A 16,959-nucleotide genomic window follows, 5' to 3' on the forward strand; every position below is an offset into this window, starting at 1 on the left:
GGCCGGAGGCACCAGGATGTCCCCAAAGACCTGTCCCCAGAGGAGGCCCCATGGCAGGGATGGGCAGGACGTGTGCATGATGCAGTGCAGGGTCTGGCCTCTTGCACATCGTGTGGGGGGACCCCCAGCAGCCCCCCGCCTGCCCCATGTCCATGCACACCCATCTCCTCCAAGCACTGGCGGGATGCTTGCAGCCGGCACAGGGGGGACGATGAGCAGCTTGCGGGGTCACGCCTCACATCAGTTTATGTCAAGGCTGCTGCAAACTGTGAGCATTTTTTTTTATTTATCTCCCGTCAGCTTCCTGACAGGCTGTTTTCAGGGGGGGGAGAAACGGGCAGAAAGAGGGCAAACAGTGCTGGGGAGACTTTGACTGCAGCTGTGCCAAGTCCCAGCAAGAGCCCTGGGGGACACAGGGCAGAGGGTGCCCACGGGACAGGGCGGAGGCACAGCTGGGCACGGCATGCACACCGCAGCCTGTTTGCCATCATCCTCCAACTGCACAGAAGCAGTCTGTGGACAGAAATGGCTTTGCAGCAAGAGAGAGAAAGGGCTGGGAAGCACACACCGAACCGGAGCCGGCAGCAGGGTTTAACCCCATCCTCCGGGCAGGCAGGCAGAGGTCCTGGGAGGCCCTCCGGGCGATGGGAGAGGCAGGCTGGATTAAATCCTTGTCTTTCACCTGGGCTGGAGTCCAGCCCCAAAATAGCAGTCCAAAAACAAGATCACATGAGAGGAAAAAAATAGCAAGGCGAAGGATTATCCATACTTCCTTGTCCTATGTGGGCGCAGAGCGGTGGCCCGCGCTGCCAGCCACGGTGCCGCTTCAGTCCCTGTGCACCGCGGTGCCTGCCGGCCGATGCCAGCTTTTGCCCAGGATCCGGCACAGCCCCGATGCCCGCGCCCATCTGAGGGACACTGCTTTGCTCTGGAGCCGCCCGTGAGTGGTGCAAGGGCGTGCGGGCGCGGGTGCTCATTGCCCTGGGAGCTGCCTGCCCCAGAGGAGCAGGGTGAGAGGCAGGGTGACCCCAGGCAGCTCCTGCCCTCCCCCGGGGCAGGTCGGCAGCGTTGTCTCCTGGCTGCCCCCACAGTGCTGCTGCCCACGCTGCTGCCACCACCGCCCAGCCCCGTGCACTCCGACCCGGCAGGTGAGTGCCTCCCCCAGCATCCCCCGGTGCTTGCTCCCGGGCATGGCATCCTGGCAGAGCCGCAGCCTCGCGGGGGCTTTGCAACCCCTTCCCAAATGGTCTGCAACGCGCGTTCCTGAAGTCCTGGCCAAGTTTGCAGGCTTGGCCGGCTGTGTGTCGCTGGGGGAACAACTGGGGTTTCCTTTTCCTCTCTCCGGGCTCAGAGGCAGGGAGCTGGCAGGGAGGCAGGAGGGGGGGGCTTTCCACTTCAGTGCTGTTCCCAGGCTGTACTGGGCTGAGCGGCACTTGCTGAGCCATTTCAGCAGTACAGCTCCAAGAAGAGGGATGAAACCAAAGTCTGGGACCTGGGGGATCTCGTGGGTCTCGTCTTAAACCAGTCCTGCAGAAAGTTTTGCGTAAATCGTCTCTGCTGCGTGATAGTGGTTTGGGGGGAAGAGGAGCCGCTGGGGCAGCGTGTGAGGGGGCTCAGCTGCCCGCACAGGCACTGCCTGCGTACGGCTGGGTGCCAGGCAGAGAGAAGCACCTACTGCTTCCTCAGGGCAGAAAGCAGCTCTGTGGTTATTTATTCACTGTGCTTCCAAACAACCCCAAGAAGCATACATTATTTATGGGACTCGTAGCCAAGGAGGCCCACGGACGTTCAAGGCAGCAAGGTGAGGAGGTTCCTCACCCCAGGCAGGAGCAGGAGCCAGCCGTCTAAAGCCATCCCGAGAGCCTGGGAAATAACACGGGCATCTGCTGCAACTGGAGTTTCCCAGGCAGGGCTGGGCTGGGGAGGGCAGGAGGAGGCAGAGCTGGCTGCGAAGGCAGCGACCCCTGTCCCTGCCAGCTCTCGGTGCAATGCAGCACAGCAGCAGGGCCGGGGGGCCGCTGCGGCACCGTCGGCATCTGGGCTTCGGCCAAGGCACTTCTCAGCGCAGGGAACTTCCTGCTCATCTTTAACTGGGGCTTGGGGAAGAGTGGCTGGAAAGCTGCCCGGCGGAAAAGGACCTGGGGGTGTTGGTCGACAGCCGGCTGAACATGAGCCGGCAGTGTGCCCAGGCAGCCAAGAAGGCCAATGGCATCCTGGCCTGTATCAGAAATAGTGTGGCCAGCAGGAGTAGGGAAGTGATCGTGCCCCTGTACTCGGCACTGGTGAGGCCGCACCTCGAATACTGTGTTCAGTTTTGGGCCCCTCACTACAAGAAGGACGTCGAGGGGCTGGAGCGTGTCCAGAGAAGGGCAACGAGGCTGGTGAGGGGTCTGGAGAACAAGTGTGATGAGGAGCGGCTGAGGGAACTGGGGTTGTTTAGCCTGGAGAAGAGGAGGCTGAGGGGAGACCTCATCGCTCTCTACAACTCCCTGAAAGGAGGTTGTAGCGAGGTGGGGGTCGGTCTCTTCTCCCAAGTAACAAGCGATAGGACGAGAGGAAACGGCCTCAAGTTGTGCCAGGGGAGGTTTAGATTGGACATGAGGAAAGATTTCTTTACTGAAAGAGTGGTGAAACATTGGAACAGGCTGCCCAGGGAAGTGGTGGAGTCCCCATCCCTGGAGGTATTTAAAAGACGAGTAGATGAGGCGCTGAGGGACATGGTTTAGTGGGCATGGTGGTGGTGGGTTGACAGTTGGACTCGATGATCTTAGAGGTCTTTTCCAACCTTAATGATTCTATGATTCTAATTGACCAGCGCAGGAGCCTGCTGTTGAAGTGAGTGTTTGCTCCACGGTGTTGGCTCCATCCTGGGGATGGCTGCCTTCAGGACGGGCAGAAAGCACACAACGCTAAATTTGGCAGGATGCCGTCAGCGGCACCCCGTGCCCCGCACGGCATCAGAGCTGCCAAATCTGACCACGACAGGGGTGTAAGGAGATCCAGGCAAGCAGTGGGGAGAGCCGGGGGCGTGGGGAGGGGGTGCAGCCTCCCCACAGCTCCAAAACAAGGGGGACATTCCCCCGAGTGAGAAAATGGAGCAGCATTTCCTAATGTTCCTCATATCCTAACAACCCCAATGCCTTTCATCCAGGAAAGCCCGAGCCAAAGCCAGGGACAGTCTTTTTCTGAGATGCAGAAATGTTTGGCTAGACCTTTCTTATTTTTTCTTTGTATTTTCAACATGTGGCCGAAATGGCAGGAGGAAATATCACGTGGGCTCATTCAAACTCAAAAAAAAAAGAATACTGAGATGCTAGGAAAGCCCAGAGTCCACCTGTGCTGTGTTGGATGTGTTAGGAGCCGTCCCCACTAGCTGCTGTTAACTGCAGTCAACTGGAATATGTTTTTATCAAAACGTCTGGGCTCAGTATACTTTCGGTTTGGACTGGCTGTCCAAATACACAAGCTCCATGTGAGCCAGGACTAAAAGTCTATTCTAAGCGAGCCTTAGATAACACAGCCTAAACACCACATCAAAGCACTGGTGGAGGCAGGCCAAGCTGTGAAGCCATCGCACTTGCTTCTTTAACGCTGCAGCCAGCTAACGTGCAGCAACCCGCAGCCTCCACTCGCGGCACAGCCTGCACCCCGCGAGCCCACCGCTGGCTCCCTGGCAAGGCCAAGGCCCCGGTGCAGAGCCCTGCCGCAGAGCCAAGCATCGGCAGCCGGCACAAGCTCCGGCAAAGCGGCCCCGTCCTTGGGGAGATGGAGCCGCATTTTATCAGGCTGACAGTGCTCTCGAGAGCGCTTCGGCTTTTAAGGCGAAGCTCTCCCCAGCCCGAAGCACGGTGCCAGTGTTAACGCAGGCGTGCCCGGCGGAGCCCTGCGACAGCCGCCTGCCCGAGCCCCTTCTCTCCGGCTGCCCCGAGGGGAAGGCAGAGACCCCCGGCCCCGCTGCCCCCGAGAGCTGATCGGGGCCAGGGGGTTTATTGCCTTCCCCGGGAGGCCGCTGAAATAACCAGCGCTTGCACAGAACGCCATGGACCACAGGGATGGGAATGAGGAAAGCGAGCAGAAGCGCTGCTTTCTGTTGGTTTTGCTCCTCCGACCCTGCTGCGCCGCAGCCCGCTGTTCCCGCGGCAACGGGAGGCTCAACACCAGCTCCCGCCCGCTGGGCTGACCCGGCGGTCCGGGCAGGGCAGGCAGCTGCCCGGGGGCAGCAGGCAGCTGCCCAGAGGCGGCCGGCAGCCGCCCGCCCCCCGCCCGCAGCTCCCCCCGCCCGGCAGGTGCCCGGCCCCGCTCGCTCCGCGGCCGAGCGGCGCTACGGGAGGGGTGGATGCGATCGAGCATCGCCGCCCCCTTCCCGCCCCCCCGCCCCCCCCGGCATCCTCCTGCCGCCGTTCCCGCCGCCGAGAGGCAGCTTTTCATCACCATCTTTCTTTCCTTTTTTTTTTTTTTTTTTTTTTTATTATTTTTATCCCTTCTCTCCCCTCGCTGGACACGGCAGAGCCGCAGCCGGGAGGACCGCGGAGCCGGCGGTAGGTGCCGGGGCCGCAGCGGGCGGGGGGCGCGGGCGGCGCCGGGGCCGAGGCGGGACGCGCACCCCGGGGCGATGCAAGCGGCAGCGGGGCTGAGCCCACCGGGCTGCCCACGCGTGCTCTGCGAGCCCCCCGCTTCCCCACAGGACGCTCGTACGCCCGCGGGGACCGGAGCGAGGGGCCGGAGAGGGGGTTCGGGAGCGCAGAGGCGGGCTGGGGCGGCGGGGAGAGGAAGAGGGTCCCCTCTCCAGGGACAGATTTAGGATTTCAGGGGTGCTGCTCCGCACCTGACCTGGCCAAACACCCCAAACCCCGCAAGTGGCTGCAGACCGCTGCCTCCGGGAGAGGAAGGCTGCAAAAAGCAGGAGTGTTATTTCAAATTGCAATCTCAAAATTACCGCAAATTAACCTAAAGCTGTGGGCAGAAGCACACATCAGAATTTGACTCAGAATATAAAAAACATTGTAAATTGCAAAACACAATATTTGGACCATTAAAAAAAAAATAGGAATTTTGTTGAAGTGACACAGCACTATAAAATGGTTCATTTTTGAAGGAAAAAAAAGCATGTTTCCTTAAAAAAAGGGTCCTTGGGCCTACTCTAGCCAGACACCCAAGTCCTACTGAAAAATATTTTTTGACTTGCATAAGATCTTACTAGAAGTAATTGTGCGTAGCCAAGCTCTGCTCCCTCTGACCTTTCCCTGCCCAAAGGGGTAAGTGCTGAGCATCACCGCCTCCTCCTGCTCTGGAGCTGTGGCTCCCTGGGCTGTTCCGGTGTCCCCGTGTCGCAGCAGCATTTGGGCAGCTGGGGCCATCCAAGCCAGCAGGGAGGGGTCAGGACCCAGGCTGGGGAATGCTGGTGAGGGAGGTAAGAAGAAAATGAGTAAGAGCAGTGATTGAACAAGACAAGATGGAAGCAAGGTGGGACAAATTGCTTTTGTACGACTTGCCTGCTTTTCCTGGCCAGACACCCAGCGACACCCTGCTCCGTGCCTGTGCCATTTGCACGGACGCACCCCGAGCCAGCTCAGCACCCCGCTTTGGGCACGCGCCCCTTCCTTTGCCCAGGGGCTTCAGCTTCGGAGGCCGAGCACCGGGTACAACCCATGCAGGCCTGGGTGCTGCTGCCATGTGGGTGGCACGTCCGAAGGTGCCTCTGGGTCTCATGCATGAGCTGCCGCCCACAGCCCTGCCCATCGCTCAGAGGTACCAGTACCACCCAGCGCACCCCACCAGCCCTGTCAGTAGCCCTCTGGACGGCTGCTGCAGCCGTCCTGGTGGGAGCATCACCTTGCCACCCCTCCACTCCTGGGTTTGCTCCCTGCTCCAGTGAAAGCTGCATGTGACCACCCCAGCATCACCCCTGTCCCCGCTGGCTCCTGGACCTGACGCACTGGCTGGGAGATGGGCTGCTAACAGTGGTAACGGGGAGCTCAGGCACCTCTCAACCCCTGCAGCGATCGCCTTGGAGAGCGCATGAGACGTACGGGAAGATCTGCACAAACAGGGGTCTAAAGTTTAATCGGTTCCTAAGGGCAGGACTGGGCTCGGTGGCGATAAGGCAGCACAATGTCCAATTGTTCTCCCTGCAACACCGGGTTGGCCCCACTTCCTCCAGCCGCTGGAGCGGCCGCTCCGAGCACTCAGGATGCGCAGGAACACGCACTTTGGATTAGGGCTGGAGAGAGTTCGGGTCCACCGAGGTCTCCAGCCAGACCCAGAGCTTTGCAAGTCCTTTGGATAAACTTTCCTTCCCAGCTCCACCCCAGCCCAGCGGATAGACTTTCCCTCCCAAGCTCCCCAAATGACTTTGGCCTTCCTCCCACTCCTGAGACCTTGATCTTCCTCCCAACTGAGGCAGCTCATCATGCAGCTGGCTATGGCTCCTTCAACTTTATTCCCCATCAGCTGCATGGCTCGGCTCCTGCTCGCTGCTCCTCCAGCCGAAGCCCTGCGGCACCCAGGACCCCTGTCCTCGGGCACAGCGGTGACAGGGAGCTGTTAGCTCTGTCTCCCCCTGTGTCCGCTTTATCAGGGTTTTCCCCTTGGCTAAATGGCACGAACAAGCCAAGACACTGAGGAAGGTGGAAGGGGAGCGGCAGGGACGTGTGGCCCCGGGGAGCAGCGGGGGCGTGCGGGGGCTCGGCCGTGCACAGCACCTGCTCCCACCCAGCCGGGGCAATTAGAGCTTGCAGCAATTTGTCTTTATATTTGGCATCTTTGGTTTGGCTTAGAGAGCAGTTAGCAGCTCAGAGCATAGTTGTAATGAGGAGTTAGGGCTAAGTCACAAGGCCCATGAAGATAATAGCCGCGGCGGTTTTATTTCAGTCTCTCTCCTCTTATTTCAATGTGCTTCCAATGATGCACTCATAGAAGAGACCAAAACCAGAATTTCAAGCACCTTCTTAAATTTGTTTTCTCCTTTGACTCCGAGTCAGAAACTTAAAAAATAACAGAACTTAGAAAGGACCTTTCCATTCCTCTGCACTCCCAGCTTTTCCTCCCCACTGGGGCTGTGTCTACCTGTCACAGGGAAAGTTCCCCGGATCATTTTGGAAGTGTCACTGCCCCTTCCCTGCAGAAATCAGCCTCCTTTCAGCTGGGTGCAGTTTTCACCAGCTCCTAGGTGCTGGATGTGGCCCTTAATTAGTGCAGGAAAGCAACCAAACCGCAAATGCTTCCATCCATCTCTCAGCCAGCCCGTATTTGCGTGAGCCACAGTCTGGGGGAGGAGGCTTGAAGAAGGATTTTTAAGATACAGTGCAATCCTGAACCACAAGCACACACATTTCAACAGCAAATAAGCCTAGCTTTAGGGTATTAATCAGAGAAAGTTGTAACTTTTCAATGAGGAAGCAATCACTGATTTTTCTTTTAATGGTGTAATAATTGCTAGCTGGTGATTGAGTCAGTCCCGATCTCGTCCTGCCTGTGGATCCCAGGCTGGCCGCGGGAGGCTCTGGTTTTGCAGGGCTGCGTCCACTCTCGGGGCACCCACGGCCACCCTCAAGACAAGGTTTGCTGTGGGTGCCACTCGCGAGGGTGCCGGGGCGGCCGCGCACACCCTCAGCATCCTGTGCAGTAAGCCCCCTCACCTGCGCTGCGCCACCCTCCCCTCGGCTCTGTGCACCCACGGGGACGGGGGGTTATTTCTTACTCACTTTGTCCAGCACTGGTCAGTCCTGGCTCTTCCCCTCGAGTCTTTGCAAATATTTGCCTCAATTTGCCAAACTTGCAGGGTTGGAGGGTGCTGGGTGATTTTCCTCCATACAGTCCAGATAGTTTTCTCGTGTCTGTTTGCCGTGGGAAGCAGCTGCGGAGCTCTCTGGGGCGAGGAGTGGTATTTGCTCCCTGTCTGGCCAGACCCAGCACAGCCGACAGCGGTGCAGGCTGGGAGCCTGGCTGTCCCACCGAGACCTGGCTGTTCGGTTCAGGCAGTTCATGTGGTGCTGGGCCAGTCCGTCCATTTTCAGGCACTTGGCAAAGGCTTTGAAGACTGGTGCGTGCCTGAGGAGGGTGACTGGTGGTACATGCGTCCTGGGGGCAGCTGTAACATCCCGTGTCCCATGGCCCATGTCCCACAGGCTCCAACCAAGACCATTGCCGGGCTCCGGTTACAATCTGGCAGCGTGCTCGGTTACGTACGCGAGACCCTCTCGGGGCCAGCTGACCCTGTGTGCACTGGAGATGCAGGTGCCAGCAGGACGGCAAGAGCCCCTGCCCATGACCCCCAGCTCTCCTAGCAAACATCTGACGATGATTTAGGTGGAGGAGGAGGGGTGAAGAGGACCTTCTCCACCACCCACAGCTTCAAAATGAACTGCAATTACCCCTTTAAAAGAGCCAGATAAACCATGCTTTTTTTTTTTTCCCCCTTAACAGAACAGTGGATTTGTGCACACCAGTACAATTCAGATAGCCTTTTCTAAGCCCAAATTTCTTGAGCCTCTGACCCTCACAGACTACCTGGACTTGCCAGTTCCCAAATGCCTGGTGTCACCTTCTGCTGCAGCAGCAGCAAAAGCCACCCACAGCCAGTGCAAACCTCTGCTGCGCTCGGGGTGCCAGCGATGGCAGAGCCCCAGACTCATGTCTGGGGAAGGGACAGTTGTCTCACCCCCCTGGGAGCAGCGGAGCACAAGCGGCTCCGTCAGTGGGAGCACAGCACCGAGAAGTGGTGCAGGGCACGGCTGCTCGCAGCCACATCCCTGCACGCTGCTGCGGGGCTGCTGGCTGGAGGGTGATGGGGCTGAGGAAATAAATGCATGGGAGCACACGCATGTTACAGAAACTCCTATCAGCTTTTGGCTTCTGCTTAGCAGGAAATAAGATTATCAAACGAGAGCTGCTGTCTCTTGGAGCCTGGCACCGTTTCAGTGTGCAATCCACCACGAGTGGCCGTGGGAGCGGGGAAGAGCTGCAGGAAGGCGCAGGGAAGGTGGCTGGCGATGCCCTGACCACTGGCAGCCCTGGAAGTCCCGGGGCAACTCCCATCAGAGTGGGGGTGTTAGCCTCGCCCTGTATTTGTTTAAATACCAGCTTGGGGTAATTGCACAGTGACCTCTGAAAATACAGCTGGGTCTGCCTTCATCTAGCTTCTCAACTGCAGGAGCAGGACCTTCCTCTCCAGAACCGCAAGAATGCCAGATGCAGGAATGCCAAGTACATTCTCCCATTGCTTTAAATAACCCCATTTTAATCATCCTTAATTTCATAACGCCCAAAATCACAGGAGTTTAGATGAGATGGATGTACCCCTTTCTAATCAGGATTCAGAAATAAGAGGTTGCAAGGAATGGTGGAGAAAGATGAGCATCAACAACAGGTCAAACCAAACCTATCACCAGCTACAGATAAATTCCCAGAAGGCAAAGCCTGCCCATCACCGGGATCCCTCTAACCACAGCCTGCCCCAGCGCAGGCGAAGGCTCAGCCCATGGGGAGGGTCACTGCCACCAGGAATTTGCAATTGGAGTAGACCCAAGGGGAGCATTCTCCACGTTTCGCAAGCAGGGTGCCAGCAGAAAGCCAACGTGAGGGGCCCGCGGGCATGGCCCCGAGCACGGGCAGAGCTGCAGGGTGGAGGTTCAAGGCTTTTCTGCCAGACAGCCCCAGACCTGAACTTTTTCAGATGAACTGGCTGCCACCAGAAACATGCTGAAGAGCGATATATGCCGGGGCATATTTGCCCACGCAACTGAGACCGACCACAACCAGGGCCTTGAGACATGTTAGCAGTTGCATTGTATCTTACAAACCCTTCTAGTAAACATTCCCTAAACGAGAATGTATATTCCAGGGAGGTGCCCAGTGAAGCCTGCCCTGACCCTCGCAGGCTGCTCTGGCACCGCTGACCCTGGTACCGATGCATCACCCTCCTGAACACGGCGGACAATGACTCCTGATGGGGGCATTTTTAGAAATCCTGTCTGCCACTGCAGAACTGTAAGTGATTGTCATTTGGGCTGGAGGCCTGGCTGGGTTTGTCTTTCAAACAGCTCACAATAGAAACCTCTTTGCAGAAGAATTTGTTGAAAACCAGTTCAGTGAGGGAGAGAGGGATTATTGCTTTGTCATGGTAGCTCTGCCCCGGCGTGTTGTGTGGCCTTCGTGAATGCAGTAATCCTCCCTCTCTCTCCATTTGTTAAAGAAGAAAGATGCCTGACTCAGTATTTCTCAGTAATGGCAGTTACTATTTTTTGCCTTGTTTCCAACATCAGTGTCTGTTGTTTTAACGCTGCTGGAGAACAAAAGCAGACGCTGGGGCCTTGCAGAGCAGTTGCAGAAGCAATCAGTGACTTGCAGATTTTATGTACTCTAAATGCTGTAAGCGTAGCGTGTTTAACACGGCAGCACTGCCCTCCCGAGGGACGGGGACTCACGCTTCATGCCTGGGTCAGAGGCAGCAGTGGACTTCAGCCAGGGGAGGAGGTAGAGGCAGGTCTGCAGGGTGCAGAGTACCCGGCGTCTGAAGGTAACAAAACTCTGGCTGCCACGAGCCCTTCTTTTCTTTCTAAAAGCTTGCTCACACACTAAGGAAAACAGCATAACAAAAATGCTTCATTTTCCCAGCTGCTAAACGTGGCAGATAAAGGCTAACGCAGACCTTCAAAGAGTGCCATGGTTAAAATTTATGAATTCTTTTCAAGAATAGCTAATACACAGCCAGTGCTAAATATTATTCTATTAATCCCAGCACAGCATCTTAACACGCATCCATGGTCCAGCTTAAAGCCTAACTTTTGTTTTAATAAGGTAACAAAACCCACTCTTCTCCGTCTTAACTAACTCAAAAGTGAATTCAGAAGAGCCCCCTTTCCCCTTCTGTTTGTGCTTTCCCAAACTCCCGGGTCTGACCCTTCCCAGGATGAGGCAGAGGCACTTTAGGAGGAATGAAATCACCCTGGAAAACCGCATCCTCCAGAGTGGTGCCAGCACAGAAAGGAAGAGAAAAATGAGAGGAGAGCAGAGGGGAAAAACAGCGATTAAAGTGATCTAGTGACCGAAATAACACTGCACGCAGGGTCGCTTACTGATGTGAAAAAGGCAGCTATTCCTGAAAGCTGGAAACCTGAGGAGCATAGAAGGGAATCCATCACACCGAGTGAGAGAGCCTGGAGCTCCCTGCGGCCGCGGGGCACCGCCCCACCGCCCAGTGCCGGGCTTTAAAGCATAGGGCAATAATTACAATCACTGAGCAATTACCATCTTCCTCCTTTAAGCCCAGGTGTATGAACTGCCACGCTCTGCCCGGCCACAGGGCACGGCACAGCTCCCTGCCACCGCTCACCCTCACAGCCCGTGGGTTTGGCATGAGAGCAGCAAACCCTCCCGGCTACGCACCTCTGCTGCGTAACATTAGGCTGGAAAAATCATACAAAGCTGCTCCGACCTGCTACCTCGCAAAGCCCCCCTGCAGCTGCAGAGCCCCTTGCCAGGGTGCCTGCTGCCTGTGTACCCCCTTACTAGGGTGTGTACCCCCTTACTGGGGTTTATGCTGCCCCTGCATCCCAAACCTGCTCCCTTGCCCAGGGAGAGCATGCGGAGCGAGCAGGCTGCCCGGGGATGGACCAAGCGGACATCTTGTAGGCAGCATTTCCAAGCCCGAGGCATCCAAGCCGGACAGCTAACCCTGAGGACAAAGATTAGAAAAGAGGCAGAAAAGGGCTTTCCACACAAAGCGTTTTGCAGGGTGCAGGAGCCGGGCTGGCTGCTGTGCCCAGGGTGCCAGCCCCAGCCAGCCCCAGCCCTGGCTCCGCACCACTGACTCACAGGGTGACATCCAAAACCCTTTTGTCCCCTTCAGACTCATTTCTGGAGTGGTATTGTCCTCTCCGAGTCAGCCTCCCAAAGATTTGCACTTTGCCCACAACAGTCTAGACACAGAGTTCATAAATGAATCATGACTTTCTTGTGCTCATAAAGTCTGTCCTTGCTTCTGGCTCTTAATTTAGATTTGTACTTCAAGAGTTGAAATCTGGGCGTCAGCCTTGACCTCAGATCTTTTCTTCCCACATCTCTGGAGTTAGTAAATCCGACTGTCCCACCTCCAGATGAGCCCTGCCAGCACTCCCCCATGCAGCGACCTTATTTCCGCAGAAAGCTTGACCTCACCATCAGCACCTCCCAGAGCAGCTCTCACCGCTGCCCTTCGCAAGCCAGAGACAGTGGCTGGATGGCTTCTCCTCCAGAGATGTCCTTGGGCATCCCCAATGCTGCGCAAGGGCAACCTCCCGGTGCCCAGCACCGCCTGTGCCCTTCCTCGCTGAGCTCACACCTCCTCCTCCTCCTCCACCCACTCGTCCCTCTGCATGGACAGGACCGCAGGGAGAGCTGCTCTCCTCCCGGCACCACGAAACAGCTCTCCTGTACCCCATCAGGGCCCTTCCCTGGGTCCTACGAGAGGCACCGACCACCCCGAGGTGGAGCCAGCCCCGGCAGTGGCCCGTGCAAGGTGCGCAGTCGCCCTTACAGGCTCCCACCCAGCATCCCCAGCCCAGGGTTTGCAAGCAGGCAGCTTGCCCAGCCTGCAAGCTGACCTTCAGGGCACCGTCACCCTCACTTGCTTAGGATGGCCCCCGAATTGTACGCTGAGCCTGTCTGATCTGTGTTTGGGTCACAGGACAAGAGCAGAAGCCAGGAGCGAGTTATTTCACTCTTTGCTCTCATCCCGCGCTGCCCGGGCGGACAGGAGGGGGAGATCTTTACCGTGACAAATCCAGTCTGTGCAGCAGAAGATGAACTCCAGATCCAAGCTGTTCGCTTATACCAGAGACACTCTGCACACCATAAAGCCCCCTGAGCTCAGTGCCAGACGACCTGGCTGCTTTCTGCATGTCTCCCCTGCCACGCGCTGCCCGGGACAGTCGCACACACGCGGCTGTGGGCACAAGCGATCTTCTGCATCCCTGCACCATCCAGGCAGGAGATGGACCACCCTGTCCCCTCCGCGCGTTTCCAAACCCACCCCCAGACCTTGCGCAGGGCTGTTCCCATAGCTGTGGCCTGGCAGCTCCCCAAAGCTGCCCTGCCTTTCACCCACTCTGATTATTTTTTTCTCCAGAGAGGTCACTCGTTAATTCTCTAACAGCTGCACATCCTTACAGGGCATGTTTATGTTACACAGAAGAATACTACTCCATTGGGTACATTTTCCACCGGAATTTCCATGTCCCTTTATATTTGAGTTTCAACTGCAGGTCAAATCTTGGACATAAAATACAAGTATTTAACATCAAGTAAAACATCCTCCCTTCCCCTTCCTTAATATTCCCTTTGCAGCAGGGTGTTCTAAAAAGCTTCTGGCTGATGGGAAAAGTTTACTAACTCCTAAACTATCAATGGGGGGTTTGTAGCTCACACCTAACCTGGTGCGGGTGCACATGCGTGGGTGCCACACAAACCGCAGCGAATGGTGCAGGCAGTCAGGGGATGCTCATTTACTCCCTGCGGACCCTGCACGCCGGCACGGGGGCTGAATGCGTGGCTCCTGAGTAAGAAAAAGATAAAAACCCATTGGGGTCCCGGCCGCGGCATCCCTGGCCAGGCAGGCAGTGACGGCAGCTGCTGTTCCCCAGCCGTGGAGCTGGCACATGGCGGTTCGGTCCCATCGCCTGAGCCCAGCTGCATCCATCGCCCCTCTCCAGGCTGGCTGCTGCATGCCCAGGGCTTCTGAGAGTGGCTGCCTTCGGGGCGCCGAGCTGGAGCTTTGCCTCGGGGCTCGCTGACCGGCTCCTGCTGACCGGGACGGGCAGCTGGCAGCATCAGGCGTTTTGGGGGTTGTTATTGTGTGCGAGCGCAGTTTGGATCAGCCCTTTCCTGCCCACGTAGCCCTGCAAATAGGGGATGTTTGTGCCCTAAGACCAGCCAGGTTTCAAAGGGGAAAGCTATGTATACTGGGCTGCATTTATGTAATTTTTAAAAATTTGGCTGAGCTAGGACAAGCATCTTATGAATTGCACTGGGATGGAGACGCTCCGTAAACATATAAAACATTAATATCGGCATTCAAAGTCCCTGCAAGACCCACATCACTGCAGCCTGCTCCCAGCACTCTGGTTATTCCGGGGCCGCGAGCAGCCCCCATGCCCGGGCACTGTCGTGGTGCAGCAGGGCTGGCAGCGCTCACATCCCACGGGAGCTATGAGGCTGCCTTTTGTGTCCCAAAGTTTTTTGGTTTAGTTTGGGGATTTTTTCCACTTAGATGATCCAGGCATCTTTCTGCCTCCCGTCATTGCTAGCACCCTCGGCTGCATCCCTGTGGGTCAGCCTGACCCCATGGCTTTCCCCTAAACCAGCTGTGGAAACACCGGGCATGACAAACATCCCCGTGTCTCTAGACTGCCCACGCGGGAGCTGGAAATAAACAGCGTGGGTGTCACCTCCGCGGACAGCACTCTGCAAAGCCCTCTGCTACAGCAGCTGAGTTTCATCAGGTAGTTAAAATTGCAGACTTCTCTCCTGCGACGTGCTTTTTATGGTGGTTTGTTGTTTACGGAGATGAGAAAGGGTAGAAGAGCCTTCAAAAAAATATCCCCTTGCCTCTGAGGGTACTGTTATGGAAACCCGTGGCAGCGTCCAAGGCAGGGCACTGTTTTCCTTGGAGCGGTGCAGAAGCGGCTGCCTGCTCCTGCCTGCTGACACGCAGCCTGTGGTCGCACTGCCTTCTTCACAGAGTCACAGCAAGGACCAAATTGGTGCCCACCTCTTTACGGATGCAGGTGCCTCAGTATACCCCTGTCTGGGACAGGGAGGACCAGAATTAGGGCTGTGTCTTCTACCAAGGTCTGACACGTCCCAGCATGTGACTCATGCTCCTTTCTAGGCTGGAAATGAGGATGACAAATGGACAGCCCAGTGTCCATGGGCCTCCAGAGCCACCCACTGCCTGGAACTGAGAACTCCCCAATTTTTGCCTAAAGACCATGGGTCAAAGAAGCGACTTGTCTGGCTCTACAGACAGCAAGAAGTGGAGATGCACAGCTTCTCTCGCTAGTTTACTCTAGTGGCTAGTTATCCAGGGCTAATTATTCTGGGGTTTTTTGCTGACCTGCTCATCTGCACTTAACAAGATTCAGCTTTGAGCTTGCCTTGCTCCGATCTTTCATTTGAAGCTCTCCTTGCATGGTCTTACGCACTGCACTGGAAGGCATTTTCTCCAGCCTTGGAGAAAAGTCATGCAGATAAGAAAATAATTATTTATTGGAGGATTTTCCTAGTAATAGCAATTATTATCTCAAGCTTCTGTCACACTGTTAAGTTATTGAGCAACAGTGTGCACAGGAAAACACAGCCCAAGCTGTTTACTCAGGCAGCTCAGAGAGAAAAAACAGGCATTAGCATCCATAGCTAGTAGATGCTAAATTTAAAATAAGGTATCGAGCAGCAGAACTAAGAACAGAATTCTTCCAGCCAGTTTGTCTTAGAACTTAACAAGACAAGCTATATAGTCCTTATACAAATACTTCAGAATGAACATAATTAACTCTCTGCACATTTTCAGTGTAGTAAACCACTGCTGAGCTTATGGTGAACCCAGAAACCAAGTGATTTTCCTCGGAACAACCGAGACTGAGACTGTGCTGGAGGAAGTTTGATTTCTGAGTGATGATATGTCTACTGATGGTTAACCACAAGGATGGATGTGGGGTTTCACTTGGCCTGGAGATGAAACCCTCAATTCCAGCATCCTCTGCTTCTTTGGGGAAGGACATGGTATAAAGTCTGAACCCAAACTCAAATCCCAGTTTTGAAGCCTGAGCCAGCCCTTGATTGAGCTTGGCCACCCTTCAGAGGGCCAGCTGCAGGAAGTGTTGCATCTGACACCACGTGAAAATTCCTGCTTTTCACTCCTAATTCAAGCCTCATGCCTTATTAGCAACAGCACACCGAGATTTCAGACCCATCTGAGCACCGAGAGATTGGCAAGGGCTCGTGGCTGATAGAGGGTGAGTGAGAGGAGCAGTGACCAGGCACGTACTGAAACAGGGCCATCAGCAGGAGTTTTTGCTTGGGATGGGACCAGGGCTCAGCGGGGACTTGGTACAACAGGAGAATCAGATCAGCCCCTTGGCATAACAGCATTGCATAGAGTGAAATTTTGGGGCTAGAATCTGTCATTTGGTGTCAGCTGCTGGTTTTACCGGGCAGAGCTGGCCTGCGAACAGGCTCCCCGCTGCAAGCAGCCAAGCGTTTGCATCTCCCATATCGAAATGCTCCAAGAGACAGAGAGAAGGGAGGAGAGCTGGAGAAAAATCACCCATAACCAGAGCAGCAAAACAAAGCTGTGAGAAGCCTGCCCATGGCCAGGAGTGGCGGCGGCCGGCACTGCCGTCTGTCCGTCCATCCGTCCGTCCGTGGGCGCACGGGGCGGGAGCCAGCTGCCGCGGGGCAGCCACACCTGCAGCGGGAGCCCAGACAGCCCGGGCGCTCCCGCTTTGTGGTCTGGCGTTTTGCCCAGTGTCCTGCACGGACACCGGGGGCGGGTGGCGGGGGGGGGGGGGGGACGACGGTGACATTTGCAAGCCGGGTGAAGCGTCACCCAGCTGAACCTCCCTGCCTAACCTCCCTGCCTGCCAGGAACTGGGCAGCGGGTCCTGAGCACGGTGTGGATGGGGAGCCCACTGCAGGGACCTTCCCCCCCCCATGCCTGGGGGCTGCTGAGCAGGAGCTGAGGGGGGAGATGCCACTTTATCCCTCCATTGCCGCACCGGGGCACACCGAGTGCCTCCCCTGCCCAGAAGGGTTTCCTGTATCATCACAAAACATTTCAACCAACAACAACCGATTAGTTTTTACAACATCCCTTGTGGTTTCCACTCCCTCCAGACGCTTTTCCTCTGGGAAGCAAAACACAGGCAGACCCAGGGAGGAGAGGTGCGCACAGCCCTGCACTTAACCACCCGCTGCCCGGCGGCA

At 56.3% G+C, this 16,959-nt stretch overlaps 1 protein-coding gene across 3 annotated transcripts in view; it reads left to right on the top strand.

The window, feature by feature from the left end:
• Positions 1-816: 816 nt before the first annotated feature.
• Positions 817-16,959, top strand: part of FGF1 (fibroblast growth factor 1) — a 33,675-nt gene continuing 17,532 nt past the window's right edge. Inside the window, exons 1-2 of one of the 3 annotated variants that reach the window (XM_076350200.1) lie at positions 817-1,148; positions 4,508-4,538. The gene's annotated coding sequence lies outside the window, so the exon portion shown is untranslated. Of the gene's footprint in view, positions 1,149-4,401; positions 4,539-16,959 lie in introns of those variants that run through there. The other 2 variants (XM_076350201.1, XM_076350199.1) reach the window with 2 other exon arrangements.

The sequence above is a fragment of the Aptenodytes patagonicus genome, chromosome 12, assembly GCF_965638725.1.
Source record: "Aptenodytes patagonicus chromosome 12, bAptPat1.pri.cur, whole genome shotgun sequence".
NCBI lineage: Eukaryota > Metazoa > Chordata > Aves > Sphenisciformes > Spheniscidae > Aptenodytes > Aptenodytes patagonicus.